The sequence below is a fragment of the Oryctolagus cuniculus genome, chromosome 17 (assembly GCF_964237555.1).
Source record: "Oryctolagus cuniculus chromosome 17, mOryCun1.1, whole genome shotgun sequence".
Taxonomy (NCBI): Eukaryota; Metazoa; Chordata; class Mammalia; order Lagomorpha; family Leporidae; genus Oryctolagus; species Oryctolagus cuniculus.
Window position 1 is genome coordinate 65,287,078 of NC_091448.1, and position 15,462 is coordinate 65,302,539.

The 15,462-nt window shown below is 59.5% G+C and overlaps 1 long non-coding RNA gene across 1 annotated transcript; it reads left to right on the plus strand.

Moving 5' to 3' along the window:
• Positions 1-329: 329 nt before the first annotated feature.
• Positions 330-15,228, plus strand: LOC103346281 (sodium- and chloride-dependent GABA transporter 1). Its single transcript, XR_011383293.1, has 15 exons — positions 330-951; positions 1,564-1,695; positions 2,000-2,099; positions 3,579-3,718; positions 5,730-5,861; positions 9,525-9,654; positions 9,737-9,846; positions 9,976-10,096; positions 11,207-11,313; positions 11,590-11,723; position 12,426; positions 12,749-12,815; positions 13,152-13,209; positions 14,342-14,443; positions 14,823-15,228. It is a non-coding gene; the product is annotated as a sodium- and chloride-dependent GABA transporter 1 (long non-coding RNA).
• Positions 15,229-15,462: the final 234 nt, after the last annotated feature.

Genomic DNA, 15,462 nt, shown 5'->3' on the forward strand with positions numbered 1-15,462 from the left:
ACTGTCCACTCTGCCTGTCATAAAAAAAAAAAGAGTGAAAAGCAAGAGCAGGCTGGGGGCCCCCAGCAGCGCAGTGAGGGGGTCCTGTTGTGTGAGATCGGGAGCAGTGGAGACGCTTGCTCAAAGACACACACAGCGCCCACGTGGTGATGCGGACTTGGGGGAGGAGCTCGGGACCCCTGGGCTGCAGCACCACCCGTGGCCGGGACACCCCACCTTCAGCCACAGATGGAGCCCCTTCGCTGCCGGCCCGGACGCTGATTATGGCCTTGACAGCCCGGACGCTAATTATGGCCTTGACGAAGGGCAAATCCCCTATCACATCATCAGAGGCAAAGAGAAGATCTTTCCTTACAGCCCTGGTGTTTGCCTTTGGAGGGTCGTGGTCCTGGGCTTGCTCCCTGGGGTGGGACACAGAGGCTGGAGCCCTGGAGCACGTCACCCCTTCCGCTTTGGGAGCCGAGGCCTCTCCGCTCCAGAGCAGGGGCAGTGGGAGCAAGAGGGCTTTCAGGAGCCCACCTGCCCCGGCCCCCAGACGGCTGCTCCACTTTTGTAATTTCAGGGTGAGGCCCCCGCAGCCCCCGCTCCTCTCTGTCCTAAACCCTGGCCCTGTCCTTCCAGGGTGACCTTGAGCTGCAAAGCTACTGTCCACGTGGACCGGGGCTGATGTCACACGCCCACTTGCCAGGACCCCTGTGTGCAAACCCAGAGACATGGCGGCCAACGGCAGCAAGGTGGCCAACGGGCAGATCGCCACGGAGGTCAGCGAGGCCCCTGTGGCCAACGACAAGCCCAAGACCTTGATGGTCAAGGTGCAGAAGAAGGGGGCAGAGCTTCCCGACAGGGACATGTGGAAGGGCCACTTCGACTTCCTCATGTCCTGTGTGGGCTATGCCATTGGCCTGGGCAATGTCTGGAGGTTCCCGTACCTGTGCGGGAAGAATGGAGGTGGTAGGTAGTAGCCCTGTGGATGGCTGCTGGGCCGGACCTGGGCGTTTTCTGGGGTTCCGTAGCAAGATAGGGCCACTGGAGACCCCAGGGGATCCCCAGGCCCCATACTTGCTCCTCACCTCTCTTTAGGGGTTCCCCTAGGACGATGCTTGTGTGTGAGCAGTACCCGGGGCGGGCATTTGGGTCAGGGTGAAGATGCCACTCAGGGTGCCCTGTGTCCCTGGGTTCAGCTTCCTCCTAAAGGGCACCGTGGGAGGCAGCAGGGACTCAGGTACGTGGGCCCTGGATGGAGTTCCCATCCTGAGCTTCAGCCTGGCCCAGCTCCGGCTGCAGTGGGCGTTTGACGGAGTAAACAGGTGGACGGTGGATGGAAGACCTCTCTCTTTTTCTTGTCTCTCTGCCTTTCAATTTTAAAAAGTTTATAAAAAAGTTAATCTGTACCCCAAAATTCATCTCCCCATTTGGCAGAGGACGGGCCTCCTCCTGGGTGCCCTGAGCCTCTCTTTGGCTGTGGGTGCTGATTTCCAGGCAGAGGGAGAGGAACCTCTGGAGGGATGCTTCCCCTGACCAGGGGGAGGGGCCCGGCATGAGCCTCACCTTCTCCGCCCCCAGGGGCCTCCCTCGTCCCCTACTTCCTGACGCTCATCTCTGCTGGAGTCCCGCTCTTCCTGCTGGAGTGCTCGCTGAGCCAGTATATGTCCATCGGGGGGCTGGGCATCTGGAAGCTGGCCCCCATGTTCAAGGGTGAGTGTGGCCATGCCCCTGAAGCCAGCACCAGCCAGGGTGTTGGGTAGGGCAGGGGAGAGGAGGGACTCCCTGTGCTCACTTCCTGGTGGGACTTGGAGCCTGGCAGGCTCCCGGGATATGCAGGGCGTCAGGCGTCCTGGCCGTGGGCCCCACCCTGCCTGGCCCCAGATGTGAGTCCTGGCTCCCTCACCTGGGGGGCATGTGTGACCTTCTGCCGGTCACCACCTGGCCCTTCGCCTCCATCCTGGTGGTTGGCTGAGTGGGCAGCGGCCGTGTGGCTGACGCTGTATCCTGCCTGCAGGTGTGGGCCTGGCTGTGGCTGTGCTCTCCTTCTGGCTGAACATCACTGCATCATGATCATCTCGTGGGCCATCTACTACCTGTACAACTCCTTCACCACGGTGAGCAGCCCCCTGAGCACTCTGCGAGCAGAGCGGGGTGGGGTTTCCCACAGCAGTCCTGGCCCCGAGCACCTTCTGTGGGTGCACACCTGCCCCCCACCACACCCCATCTAAGATGGGTATGGTTGTCCCACAGTGCACAGGCCTTGCTGGCCTGGGTTCAAATCCCAAGTCCACTCTCTGCCGTGCAGGCTCAGCTAAGAGACTTCACCTCTTGGGGCCTTCATGGCCTCTTTCTGAAATGGGGACAACCTCAGCTCCCCAGGAGATTGACTCCAGGAGCCCCCTGTGACCCAGCCGTCCCCTCTCTGGGTCAGCACCCCAGGAAGAAAGCAGGGTCTCTAAGAGGGGCTGGCACACATGTGTGCACAGCAGCTCTACACAGTAGCCGAGGCCCGGGAGAGGATGGCAGGCTGAGGTCGCAAGCCGGGGCCTGTGAGCCCAGTGGACTTGAGTGTTTGAGGCAGGCAAGGCCACCACATGGGGGAACCCAAGGACAAAGTGCAGGCAAAACAAGCTGGGCCCAGAAGGAGGGACTCCTCCGGTTCCCCGCCGCTAGTCAAGTTAGTCAAGTTCATGGAGGCAGAGAGCAGAGTGGAGTCACAGGGACTCCAGGAAGGGAGTGCAGGGTTAGTGTTTAGTGGGCGTGGGGTCCCAGTTCTGTAGGCTGGAAGGCAGCTGGAGCTGGCTGGGATGATGGCTGGGTGGCTGCAGGATGCACTGAGTGCCCCCACGTTGCACACTCAGAAGTCTGGCTCAGCACTTAGGACACGACCGCGGTGCCCGGGCCCTTGTGGGAGTGCTGAGGTTTGAATCCCAGCCCTGCACCAAATTCCACCTTCCTGCTCACGTGTACCCCGAAGGCAGCGAGTGATGGCTCAAGGAGTTGGGTCCCTGCCACCCACATGGGAGACTCAGATTGAGGTCTGGGCTCCTGGTTTTGACCTGACCCAGCTCCAGCTGTTGCAGTCATTTGGGGAATGAACCAGAAGATAGGCAATCTCTATTCTCTGTTCTCTCTCTCTCTCTCTCTGCCTTTCAAATGAATAAAATAAATCTTAATTAAAAAAAACCTGGAAGGAGACAAAATGTGAAACCAGCCTTCTGGGGCTCTCAGGATCTCACAATGCTGAGAACCAGGCCTGGTAGAGAAGACGCCGGGGCTGGCCATGCTGGCCGTGTCCCAGAAGGCAGTGGGCGAGGCCCCATGGCCAGGGTGGCAGAGCTGGAGAGTGGTCCCAGGGAGGGCACAGGAGGCCCAGGGATGTAGTTTGGAGGGCTGGGCCCTGGAGTGAGCAGGGCGCGCTCTTGTAGCCGCTGTGTGGCCTGGAGCAAGATGCTGCCCTGTTGTGATCACGGCGCCACCTGCCCTCCCAAGCCATCGGCAACGAGAAGCAGGACCGTGGCTTCCAGGAGGTTTGGGGTACACTGAGGATGGCCAGGGAGAGCTGGGCCATGTGCCAGCCCCTGGGGCCCCAGTGGGGTTTGGTCACACGACCTTGTCCTTGCAGACACTGCTGGAAACAGTGTGATAACCCCTGGAATACCGACCGCTGCTTCTCCAACTACAGTATCGTCAACACCACCACCATGACCAGCACCATGGTGGAGTTCTGGGAGTGAGTGTGGGTGGCATGGGGCACCGGGGTGGGCAGGCCTGCAGGGGACAGGGCAGCCCCTCCTAACTGGGCGGGGAGACTGTGTGTAGCAGCATGGGTAACATCTCCCCTTTCCAGAAGAGAGCTGGGTGGAGAATGAGGCACCTGATGCCAGCCATGGCTGCAGGTAGAGGAGCCCAGCTGGAGACACAGTTGCGTAGCAGCCAGGGACACTTAGTCCCTGGCATCCTACTCTCTGAGCCTCTCGCTCCCTGCCAGCACTGCCCAGTGGCCTATCCAGAGCTAGCCAGAGGCCAAGGGACCGGAGAGGTTGCCGGAGCAGTCACCTCCTGGGGCGCAGTGCAGGGTGGAGAAGGTGGCGGGTGGGTGGAGGGGGGCTCAGGGCAGGGAGGAGCCAGCACAGCTGAGCAGGGCTCCCAGAGAGGCCAGTGAGGACCCGTCTTGAGAACCAGCCCAGGCCCAGTTGGCCCCTGCATCCTGGGTTCACAGGTAATCCAGCCGATAGTGGACCCAAAATAGTTGAGAAAAAATTGCGTCTGTGCCGAACGTGCACGGGCTTTCTTTTTGTTTTTCGGGGAGCAGTGCAGTGTCGCAGCTTTTCCGTGGTGTGGACACGGAGCTAGGCCCAGACACCGTGCAGACATGACTCCACGCTCACGGGAGGCCGTGTGCAGCCTCTGTGCACACAGGCGCCGTTTTCTGGTGGGAGCTTGAGCACTTGCAGAGTTTTTATCTGCAAGAGGTTCTGGAACCAGTCTCCTGCAGATACTGGGGGATCACTGTACTTATAAACCCCAGGTTGCCTGGAGTGAGCACATGTGCACACATACCCATGCACACACAGGTGCAGACACATACATGTGTGTTCACATTCGTGCATGCACGAACACACATATACACACGCATGCAGACACATACACATGCAAACACATTAACACACATTCACAAGACACCCATCTGCACGCCAACACACACGTACACACATGAACATACATGTTCACACATGACATGGACATACACTGGCACACCTGCCTACACACAGGTTCAGCTCATGTGCAGGCACACACAGAGACATACATTCTGGCTCCGGGAAGGCCACGCTGATTCTGTTTCCCAGGGGGGCACTTCACAGATGTGTGTTGGGGGCGTACAACAGATGAGGTCTTGGGGTCCAAGTCTCTGTGGCGTGGAGAGATCCCCTGTGCTGGGCGGCTTGTGGAAGGCAGTGCACCGAGGCATGGAGGAGGTGAGAGCAGACTAGGGACAGGTGAATGGGTGGCATGTGGCCCAGCTGCATGACAGAGCCCTGAGACTACAGAGGCGGAGCTGGCTCGTGAGGCCAGCCAGGGAGTGCAGCCTCATTCTGCAAAGGAGCAGGAGCTGTCTGTAGCAGGATCACGCAGGGCACCTGCATCCGGAGGGCTCCTGGGCTAGTGCAGGACAGAGCAAAGGTGGGAGCTGTCTGTAGCAGGATCACGCAGGGCACCTGCACCCAGAGGGCTCCTGGGCTGGCACAGGGCAGAGAAGAGGTGGGAGCTGTCCGTGGCAGAACTGCACAGGGCACCTGTACCCAGAGAGCTCCTGGGCTGGCACAGGGCAGAGCAGAGGTGGGAGCTGTCCATGGCAGGACCACGCAGGGCACCTGCACCCAGAGGGCTCCTGGGCTGGCACAGGGAAGAGCAGAGGTGGGAGCTGTCTGTAGCAGGATCACACAGGGCACCTGCACCCAGAGGGCCCCTGGGCTGGCACAGGGAAGAGCAGAGGTGGGAGCTGTCTGTAGCAGGATCACACAGGGCACCTGCACCCAGAGGGCCCCTGGGCTGGCGCAAGGCAGAGCAGAGGTGGGGCAGCCGCTGAGCAGTGACAGAGGCAGCTACAGCCCCTGCTCTCCTTGAGTCGTTGCTCCTGGTTCCGACACGATCCCTGAGGTAGACCACATCCCTGCCAATGCCCCAGGCCCCCTCAGGTCCCAGCGGCCCTTGTGACATTCTCCTCCCTCCTCTCAGAGCAGGCACAACATGCATCAGATGACTGATGGGCTGGACAAGCCAGGCCAAAGCACTGGCTGCTGGCCATCACCCTGGCCATCGCCTGGCTCCTGGTGTATTACTGCATCTGGAAAGGTGTGGGCTGGACCGGAAAGGTAAGGGCCTGGGGCTGCCAAAGGAGCTCTGCTCAGGCAAGGGGTCCACAGCTCCTGGGGCCCCTCCCAACCCTTCAGCTCTGGGTACCTCGACTCTCTCTCCTGCACAGTGGGCATTAGGGCACCGCCTACTCTCTAGAGCAGCAGAGAGCACGTAGGAGCTGACACAGGTCGGGCTCGCAGCTCAGCTCACAGCAGGTCCCTGGCATTCTGCAGCCCCAGGCAGGTGCCAGTCACGGGCCGCTCAGCCAACTTGCCACAGGAACAGGGCTTCGGTTCCGGGCGCAGGGGCTCCTGCGATGAGGAACACAGGCGGGCAGGTTGTGACAAAGTCCTCAGGCCCTGTTTGCAAATAGGTCTGAGTTCAGATCCCAGTGAGGCTGATTCCTGGCTGAGTGACCTGAAGGAAGCCGTTTCTCTTTGAAGCTCCGCTTCCCCCTCTGCAGGATGGAGCTGGTGCTTACACACATCCTTTACTGTTCATTTTTCTTTTCTTAAGATTTGTTTATTTGACAAAAAGAGGGACATAGAGACAGGCAGAGGGGAGAGAGAGAAAAAAAGAGACAGAAAGAGGTCTTCTATCTGCCAGTTCGCTCCCCAGTGGCCACAGTGGTCCAGACTGGGCCAAGCCAAAGCCAGGAGCCGAGAACTCCGTCCCGGGTTCCCACATTAGTGCAGGGGCCCAAAGACTCGGGCCATGACCTGCTGCTTTCCCAGGCGCTTTGGCAGGGAGCTGGCTAAGAACTGGAGCAGCCAGCACTCCCACTGGCGCCCACATGGGATGCCACTATCTGGCTTAACATTCTGCACCACAATGTTGGACCCTGTTGAGTTTGTTTTAAAAATTTATTTATTTATTTATTTATTTACTTACTTACTTACTTACTTGACAGGCAGAGCAACAGAGACAGAGAGATCTTCCATCTGTGGGTTCACTCCCCAAATGGCCACAAAGACTGAGGCTAGACCAGGCCAAAATCCAGAGCCAGGAACTCCATCTGGGTCTCCCGTGTACCTGGGCCATCATCCGCTGCCTTACCAGGTGCACGAGCAGGGAGCTGGATTGGAAGCAGAGCAGTCAGGACAGCAGCTGGCATTGTCACAAACAGTGGCCCCACCATGCCAGCCCCGCCATTGGTGATTCTAGAAAGCTCTCAGCACTTAGCAAGGGGCTGTTGCTCTTTCGTCTTTATGATCAGGTCAGCAAGGACAGAGTGACTGCAAGCCAGGTGTCCCACACAGGGACGTCTGGCAGGACAGAACTGGCCTCGGCTCCCTCCTCTCCCCACCTCTCAGGCCTTACACTGGAGGCTGAGGCTCAAGATACCTGCGTTTCCTGTAGGAAGTAGAGGGGCAGGTGTGCTGTCTGAGGTCTCCAGGTCTCGAAGGGAGCAAAGGGACAGCAGAGAGACTGGAACAGAAGGTGGCTAGGGACAGGTGGGGCGGGACCAGAACACGCCAAAAAGCTGGTGTAACTTTCCAGAAGAAGGTGCAGAAAGAGACAAAACAGAGCCTTACAAAGCCTCCACGTGGGCCTGAGGCGGGTGCTGAAAACCTGCCCTGGAGGGAACCAGAGACCCAGACCCAAGGCTGGTTCTCACGTCTCAGACCCGTGCATGGGACGAGGGAGAGCTGGGCAGGGCCTGGTGTCTCCCGTTCCAGCTTCAGGGAGCAGGAAAGCGAAGCTTTAAGGGCGGTGAAGCCACTGGGAGCCACTGTCCCCCAGGTGCAGTTGTGTGCGCTGCTGAGTGGTCCCTGTGCCAGCACCTTGTGGGCTCATCACAGCTCTCCTGTCCTAGCAGCCGGGCTAATTGCACCCATTTTCCAGATGAGAGAAACTGGGGCTCGGAGCACTGAGACACTGACCCAGTGGCTTCGTTTTCATCCCCTCTTCCCAATTCCAGGGACAATGGTTTGTGCAGACGGCAGGCAGCTTCCCTGGTCCTGAGGAAGCCCAGAGTGCAGTGAGGGAGAGCAAGCTGCCCCAAGGGAGACCCACGCTGGCCGGGAGCCAGGGGCCCCTGAGCTGCTGAGATGAGTCTGAAACCGCTCTTCCACACCAGCGAGCAGAGAAACGATTGCAGGTTTTTGATGACCAATTTGGCAAAAATGGGTTTTGAAAATGATTATGCTCAGAGTTGGCACTGCAAGGGAGCCACCATGTGCCACGCTGGAGGAAGTGCCATTTCCTTTCTTTAAAATGAAAAAATTGAGGGGCTGGCACCGTGGCTCCCATGGTTAAACCTCCACCTGCAGCACCGGCATCCCATAGGGGTGCTGGTTCTAGTCCTGGCTGCTCCTCTTCCAGTTCAGCTCTCTGCTGTGGCCCAAGAGGGCAGTGGAGGATGGCCCAGGTGCTTGGGCCCCTGCACCTGCATGGGAGACCAGGAGAAAGCACTTGGCTCCTGGCTTCAGATTGGCGCAGTGCCGGCTATAGTGACCATTTGGGAGATGAACCAACGGAAGGAAGACCTTTCTCTCTCTCTCTCTTACTGTATATAACTCTCATCTGTAAAAAATGATTCAAAAAAATGAAAAAAAATGAAAGGCAGAATTACAGAGAGGAGGGCGAGAGAGATTGAGAGAGAGGGAGAGGGAGAGAGAGAAAGAGAGAGGTGTCTTCCAGCCCTGGTTCACTCCCCAAATGGCTGCAACGGCCAGGGCTGGGGCAGGCAGAAGCCAGGAGTCTGGATCTCCATCTGAGTCTCCCATATGGGTGGCACTGGGGCAAGCTCCTGCTGCTTTCTCGAACACATTGGCAGGGAGCTGGACCAGAAATGGAGCAGTGTGGGATGCCAGTGTCACCCCTGTCTGTGTAACCACTGCACCACAACAGCACCACCACCCCGAAGTGCTGATTCTAGAGGGAATCGGGCAATGCTCAGATGCGTCAAAAGCCTTTGAGAAGCCGTCGCTTTCTGCTTGGTGATTCCACATCTAGACGTCTCTCCCAGGAGTGATACAGTCATTCTGTAGATAAAGGTTTATAAACAGGGGTGTTCAATGAGGCACGGAAGATTGGAAGTCACCCAAATGGCTAACAGCGGAGGCTGCAGGGAGAGGGTGGCGGGACCTCCCTGGGGACCGTTCGTAGAATTAAAACTCACTGTTCAGGTGGCAGACGGTCTTCAGAGAACAGACTGAGTGTGCTGTCTTTTACCTTGAAAGCTGCTCACTGAGAAAGCAAGTGGCTTACTGTAGCCTGCTTTTCTGAGACATGATCATCTGTGCAGAAGAAGGTATCAAAGAAGGAACAGTAAAATGCTCACAGCCCTGTGGTTGTATATTTTTCAGACATTTATTGAGTGTCTACTGTATACCATGGACTGTTCTAGACATCAGAAAGCAGATGTGAGAGACCCAAACTTGTGCCTTGTGGGACGCTGATCCTAGGGGCCACTGTGTATGTGTGTTTGTGCACATGGGTGTGTTCCTGTGTAACTTTCAACATTTCCTGCCAACAGGCATTGCTTGGATAAATTAGACATCCATTAAAAGTCACAGGGAATGGGGAAGGTAAAATGAGGTGCTGAGCTGGTTGGTTCAGACTCCACAGGCAGCCAAGCAGAGCAGGCTTCCTGGAGGAAGAAGCACTGGCAGCACAGGCAGGTGCAAGGGGCGGGGCCGTGGGTGGACTGACGTGCCCCTCCCTGTCCTCGCCAGGTGGTCTACTTCTCAGCCACTACCCCTACATCATGCTCATCATCCTGTTCTTCCGTGGAGTCACACTGCCTGACGCAAGGAGGGCATCGTGTTCTACGTCATGCCCAACTTCCGTAGTGAGCAGCCTGGGGTGTGACGGGGGCAGCCGACTGGTACGGGCAGGGGCCTTGGGGTCTGTGGCTGTGATGGCCACTAGACACTTCTGCCCATAGGTGTGGCTGGACGCAGCTACGCAGAGCCTCTTCTCCTATGGGCTGGGCCTGGGCTTCCTGATCGCCATGGGCAGCTACAACTTGTTCCACAACAACGTGTACAGATGCCAGTGGCAGCCCAGAGCCCCCTCCTTCCCAGCCCTACCCTCCTTGGCTTGCTCCTGGGTCCCTGTCATTGCCCTCCCTGGCCCCACCCCCATGACCTCTACCCTCCCTGATCCCGCCCCACCTCCCTCCAGGGACTCCATCATCGTCTGCTGCATCAACTCCTGCACCAGCATGTTTGCTGGCTTTGTCATCTTCTCCATTGTGAGCTTCATGCCCACGTTAAAAAGTCCATTGCTGACGTGGCGGCCTCAGGTCAGCACTGCCCACCTCGGGGCCAGGGGTTGGGAGTGGGGCTTGCCTTGTCCTCCTCACCCTGTGGGTGGCAGAGCACTCACTGCCTGCCAGACACTGCCCCCTGATCTTCCCAGCTCTCTGCAGTAGGTGCTATGTCCCCATGTCACAGGTGGGGAAACTGAAGCTCGCCAAAGCCACCTGGCCAAGCTCAGAGCTCAAAAGGGGTTTGCACCCAGATCAGTTTGACTGTAAAACCTCTTTGTCTCCCGGCCACCCTGATGCTTCCTGCACGGTCCTGGATTTTGTAGGGGAAAAGACCTGCTCCTGTGCCCAGGCCTTTAAGGCTTGATCTAACCATGCCATGTTTCTAGCCATGATGCAACCTCCCTTAAGTCCGCTTTTATCCTGGCTCCCAGAACAGTCTCTCCAGGTGGGCTGTGCGCACTTAGCTTGCCTCAGTCTCAGTGCCCTAGGGCCCAGGGAAACCACAGGCAGCCTCCCCCATCCCCAGGGGCAGGGCCAGCAGCAGGCAGGAGGTCCACTGTGTGCACAAAGGTGTTCGGAGCTCTCTGGAGGGGACAGAGCTTGTCCCCTGGAGCACTAGGTGGGGCCTGGGGAAAGGACGTTGAGCTCCTGGACAATGGCAGCTCCTCCCCCTCTGGGCCTCCCCTGGCCCCTACAGAGCCACACCCAGGCAGCTCCGATGTCTTTGTTCCTCATTCTTTGTTTCCCCTGCTCCTGGACACCCCTGCCAGACACTCAAACACCACCTGTCCTGGACACACCTCCCATGCCTTCCCCCAGCCTGTGGTCCCCCTCGTGAGAAGTGAGAAGGGTTCCCAACCGGTGCCCGGGCCAGAAACCTCAGCATTGCCCTGTGCTCTCCCCTCACCCCGAGCCTGCAGCCTTTGGCCTCCCAAGTGTCCCCGCAGGGGCCGCCTCTCTGCATGTGCCCCGCCCCTGCTGATGGCCAGCCCGCTGCAGTCCCCCACCTGGACAGTGAGCCTCTCACCTGCAGCCTGCACCATGGCCTGGCTGCCCAGCGGTGACTCTGACGTGAGGCTTAGGGACTGGTGGCTGTGCTGGGGCTGCTGCGGGTACCCACCATGCTGCCCCTCATTCTCACAGGCCCGGGGCTGGTATTCCTGGCGTACCTGGAGGCAGTGACCCAGCTGCCCATCTCGCCGCTCTGGGCCATCCTCTTCTCCATGCTACTGATGCTGGTCGTCGACAGCCAGGAGACCACCCCTCTCCCGGGCCCCTCCCCCCCCAGAGGAGGACTCAGAATCTCAGACCCCTAGAATATCCCTGAAGCAGCCCTGTGAACTGGCCAAGTCCAGCAGGGGAAACGGAAACCCAGAGGGAGGGGACTCCGCTGAGGTCCCCAGGGTAGCAGGGGCAGAGTCATGCTGGACCCTGGGCCACCCCCCCAGCCCTGCCGTCTGGGTGCTACTCAGGCTGTGGGTGGTGGGTGGGGCCGTGGTGGGCGGGTGGCTGACCCCGCCCCCCTGCAGTTCTGCACCATGGAGGGCTTCATCACGGCCCTGGTGGACGAGTACCCCAGACTGCTGCGCAGTTGCCGGGAGCTCTTCACGTCGCCGTCTGCACCGTCTCCTACCTGAGCGGCCTCTCCAACATCACCCAGGTGGGCTCCCGCTGCTGCCCTGGGGCCCTTTCAACACCCCCTCTGCCTCCACAGAGCTCTCTGCTGAGCCCCGGACACACGGCACTGAGGCAGACGGCGTCCTGCCTTCCGGGGGCTCCCTGGCTGTCAGAGACGCAGATGCTGAGAAGGACAGCATAGGACAGAGCCAGAGACCGCAGCAGGCAGCCTGGCCTCTGCTTCCCGGCAGCCCCCCTGGAGTCGGGCCTTCGAAGTGAACACTGCCACTTGTTGCATCCGTGAACATGTGTCTGTGAACTGTACACTCACCGTGAACGACTCTCACGACCCACACGGCCACCCGTGGGCCCAGGAACCACTGTGATCCCGGGTGTTGATTTGTTCCCTCACTCGCACTTGGGAACACCGGCTGTGGGCCACATGTGTGACACTGGGAACCCAGCTACAGTGTGAGAGCCACTGCAAGTCTACTCTCTTGGAGCTTGAGTTTCAGTGGGGCCGAGGCTGACAGATGAGGTGCCTGCAAAGTGCCAGGTGCCGTGGAGCAGAGTGGATACAGCAGGACGGGAAATGGCCAGCAGAGGGCCGGGAGGCCTCTACCTGGAACAGGGGATGGTGGGGGAGGTCTCTAAGGAAGCGACAGGTGAGCAGGTGAGCGGAGACCTAGATGAGGAGGGACAGCCAGGGAGGGGAGGAGAGCATGGCAGGTGCAAAGGCCCTGAGGGTGAGGAACAGAAAGGAAGCCAGTGTGGCAGGGAGTGGAGCAGAGCCTTGCAGGCCAGGCCATTTGAGTTAGACTTGATTTGACATCTCCCTGCTTAGTTATGTACCATGTTATTACATGTGTGCTGGGAGGTTCTCAGCAGGGGAGAGGCAGGACCGAGTCATGCATGGACAGACGGCGCTGGGGAGCGGCCCCCAGGACTGGCCTGCTCACGAGGCCCCAGGCAGCCTACTATGAGCCCGGCTTCCTCGGCAGTGCTGGGTGCCAGGGGGCCCAGGTGTGGTGGTGGTGGGGCGCTCTCTTTCTCCCCTCCTCTCACAAGGGGGCATTTACATCTTCAAACTCTTCAATTACTACTCCGCCAGCAGCATGAGCTTGCTGTTCCTCGTGTTCTTCGTTTTTTTTTTGTTTTGTTTTGTTTTGTTTTTTGACAGGTAGAGTGGACAGTGAGAGAGACAGACAGAGAGAAAGGTCTTCCTTTGCCACTGGTTCACCCTCCAATGGCCGCCACTGCCGGCGCGCTGTGCTGATCCGAAGCCAGGAGCCAGGTGCTTCTCCTGGTCTCCCATGGGGTACAGGGCCCAAGGACCTGGGCCAACCTCCACTGCACTCCCTGGCCACAGCAGAGAGCTGGCCTGGAAGAAGGGCAACCGGGACAGAATCCGGCGCCCCGACCGGGTCTAGAACCCAGTGTTCCGGCGCTGCAAGGCGGAGGATTAGCCTAGTGAGCTGCGGCGCCGGCCCCTCATGTTCTTTGAATGCGTCTCCATCTCCTGGTTCCACAGTGAACCTCCACCCCTGCTCCTTTATTCATTCATTCACTCACTCACTCGTCATTCAGCAGAAGCAGCCGGGACAACAGGCCCTCTCCCTGCACTGTTCAATCCCTGTGCTCACACAGCTCAGCGTGGTGGGTGCACCAGTTCCGTGTGCAGAAGACAGAGCAACAGTTAGGGTGTGGGCATGCAGCAGAGAGGCTAGGGGCTGCGTGGACACCCGTACGTATTAGGGTTCAAGACTGGGCTCCACGTCCAGTTCTAGTTTCCTGCCAACGTGCACCCGGGGGAGACAGCTGGTAATGGTGCAGGGGCTTGGGTCCCTGCTGCCCACGGCGAGGGGGGGACCTCTACTGAGTTCAAGGTTCCTGGCTGAGGTCACACCTTGCCCCCACTGCTATGCACAGGGAAGACTCCTGTCCGTCGCTCTGTGTCTTTAAAATACATGCGACTCCACGAAGAACAGATAAATACTTCATGTAAGCAGGGAGCCAACTAGTGTCCGTTGTGGGATAAAAAGTCTTGTTTCACGTCGGATCTGTAAAACGGGAGACGGAAGTATAGAGCTGACATCATCCGCCTGACAAAAGCTGCCATGATGGAAAGCGCACATCGTCCCTGGGGGGAAAAAACGAAGGAACCAGGGTTTCCTTTCCGTCGTGGCCCAAATCTCCGGAGCCCAGGGCCCAAGGGTCCGAGGCCGCCCCTCCTGCCTCTCTGCTGGACCAGAGAGCCCAGAGCGTGGACGGAGATGGGCAGCGCCACATCCCCCAGTGCTCTTCCTGTCTTGCTTCCACCCCGACCCGACCCAGACCGCCGGCCTCCGGGACTTCGCATGCGCAGTGCTCCCTTGGAGAATTTACTCTCGCGAGGCCTAGGGTTCTCGTAGTCATGCGCAGATCTCCGCGGTGGGCTGCACTTCCGGCCCGCCCAGCCATACCTCGGAGGAGAGGCGGGGCCTGTGGGAGGGGACCGCGACCCCTGACCTTCCGTGGCCAGTGAATGTCTCCACCGGGAGGGGGCTGGCTTTTCTCCCTGGCGCGCGTGCTATGGGCTTTGACAGTTCGAAGGCTGCTGGGGGCGGCGGCCTGGGGACCCCACAGCTCAGCGGTGCACCCCGCGCTTGCGCCTGTGTCGCAAGTGTGAACCGTTTCTACGACAACATCCAGGAGGTGGTGGGCTCCAGGCCCTGCATCTGGTGGAAGCTGTGCTGGTCCTTCTTCACCCCCGTCCTCAAGGCGGTGAGGCCGGGGCTGCACGCCTGTAGGGTTGGGGTGGCTCCACCCAGGGAGAAACTTCTGGAAGCGAGGGTGGGTGGGGGAGGCCCTCAGGGCCCAGGTCCAGTTCACCCAGCCCCTGCTGTGCTGCCCACAAGGGCTGAGCTGTCCAAAGCGGCCGGCAGACTCCGGGAGGTGGAGGCCAGGCTGCTGACGTGGGCCCTGGTCCTGCTGGCCAGGGTGGGTTACCCCGGGGGAGGGGTGCCTGCAGGCTGGAGGAGCCTTTTCTCCGAGGCCCTCGTGGGGGGCCGCAGGTGCTGGACCCCGGGAAGGGTCAGCCCAGGCAGTGGGGCCTTGGTGGCCGGCCTGGGACGCTGACAGTGCCGCCCCTCCCCCTCCGCAGGGTGTGTTCCTCTTCACCCCTCTCACCATGGGCAGCTACGTGTTCCCCAAATGGGGCCAGGGAGTGGGCTCGCTCATGGCTCTGTCTTCCATGGTCCTCATCCCCGGCTACATGGCCTACACGTTCCTCACCCTGAAGGGCTCCCTGAAGCAGGCAAGGCCTAAGCACGCTCGGCCCCGCGGCTGGGCGCAGCTCCACTCCAGCTGGGAGACTGACAGCTTCAGAGCCGTTGGCACGACAGGGTTCGAGGCACCGTGACGGGGGCGAGCCAGGGTCAGGGTTGGAGGCTGCTGTCTCTGTGGAGCTTGGAGGAGGCGGTAGCTCAGAGGAGGCCTCTGGGGAAAGCCGGAGTTCAAACTAGATGCAGAAAGGATGTTTATGGGGGTGAGGGGAGGATGTGCAAAGGTCCCGGGGTAGAAAATGCCTTTGGTGAACAGGAGGGAGGTCAGGGTGGAAGGGCTCAGGGTTTGTGATAAGAAATGGGGCAGGGGTGGGAAGTGGTCTGGCAAGGTTGTGAAAGAGGTTTTTTAGGCCAGAACAGGCACTGGGGACTTAGCCTGAGAGCAGTGGGGTTTGCAGCCCATAGGAGTGACACTAGAGTAGCAGAGTCACTTCACTGTATCTCACCTATGGACTTGGT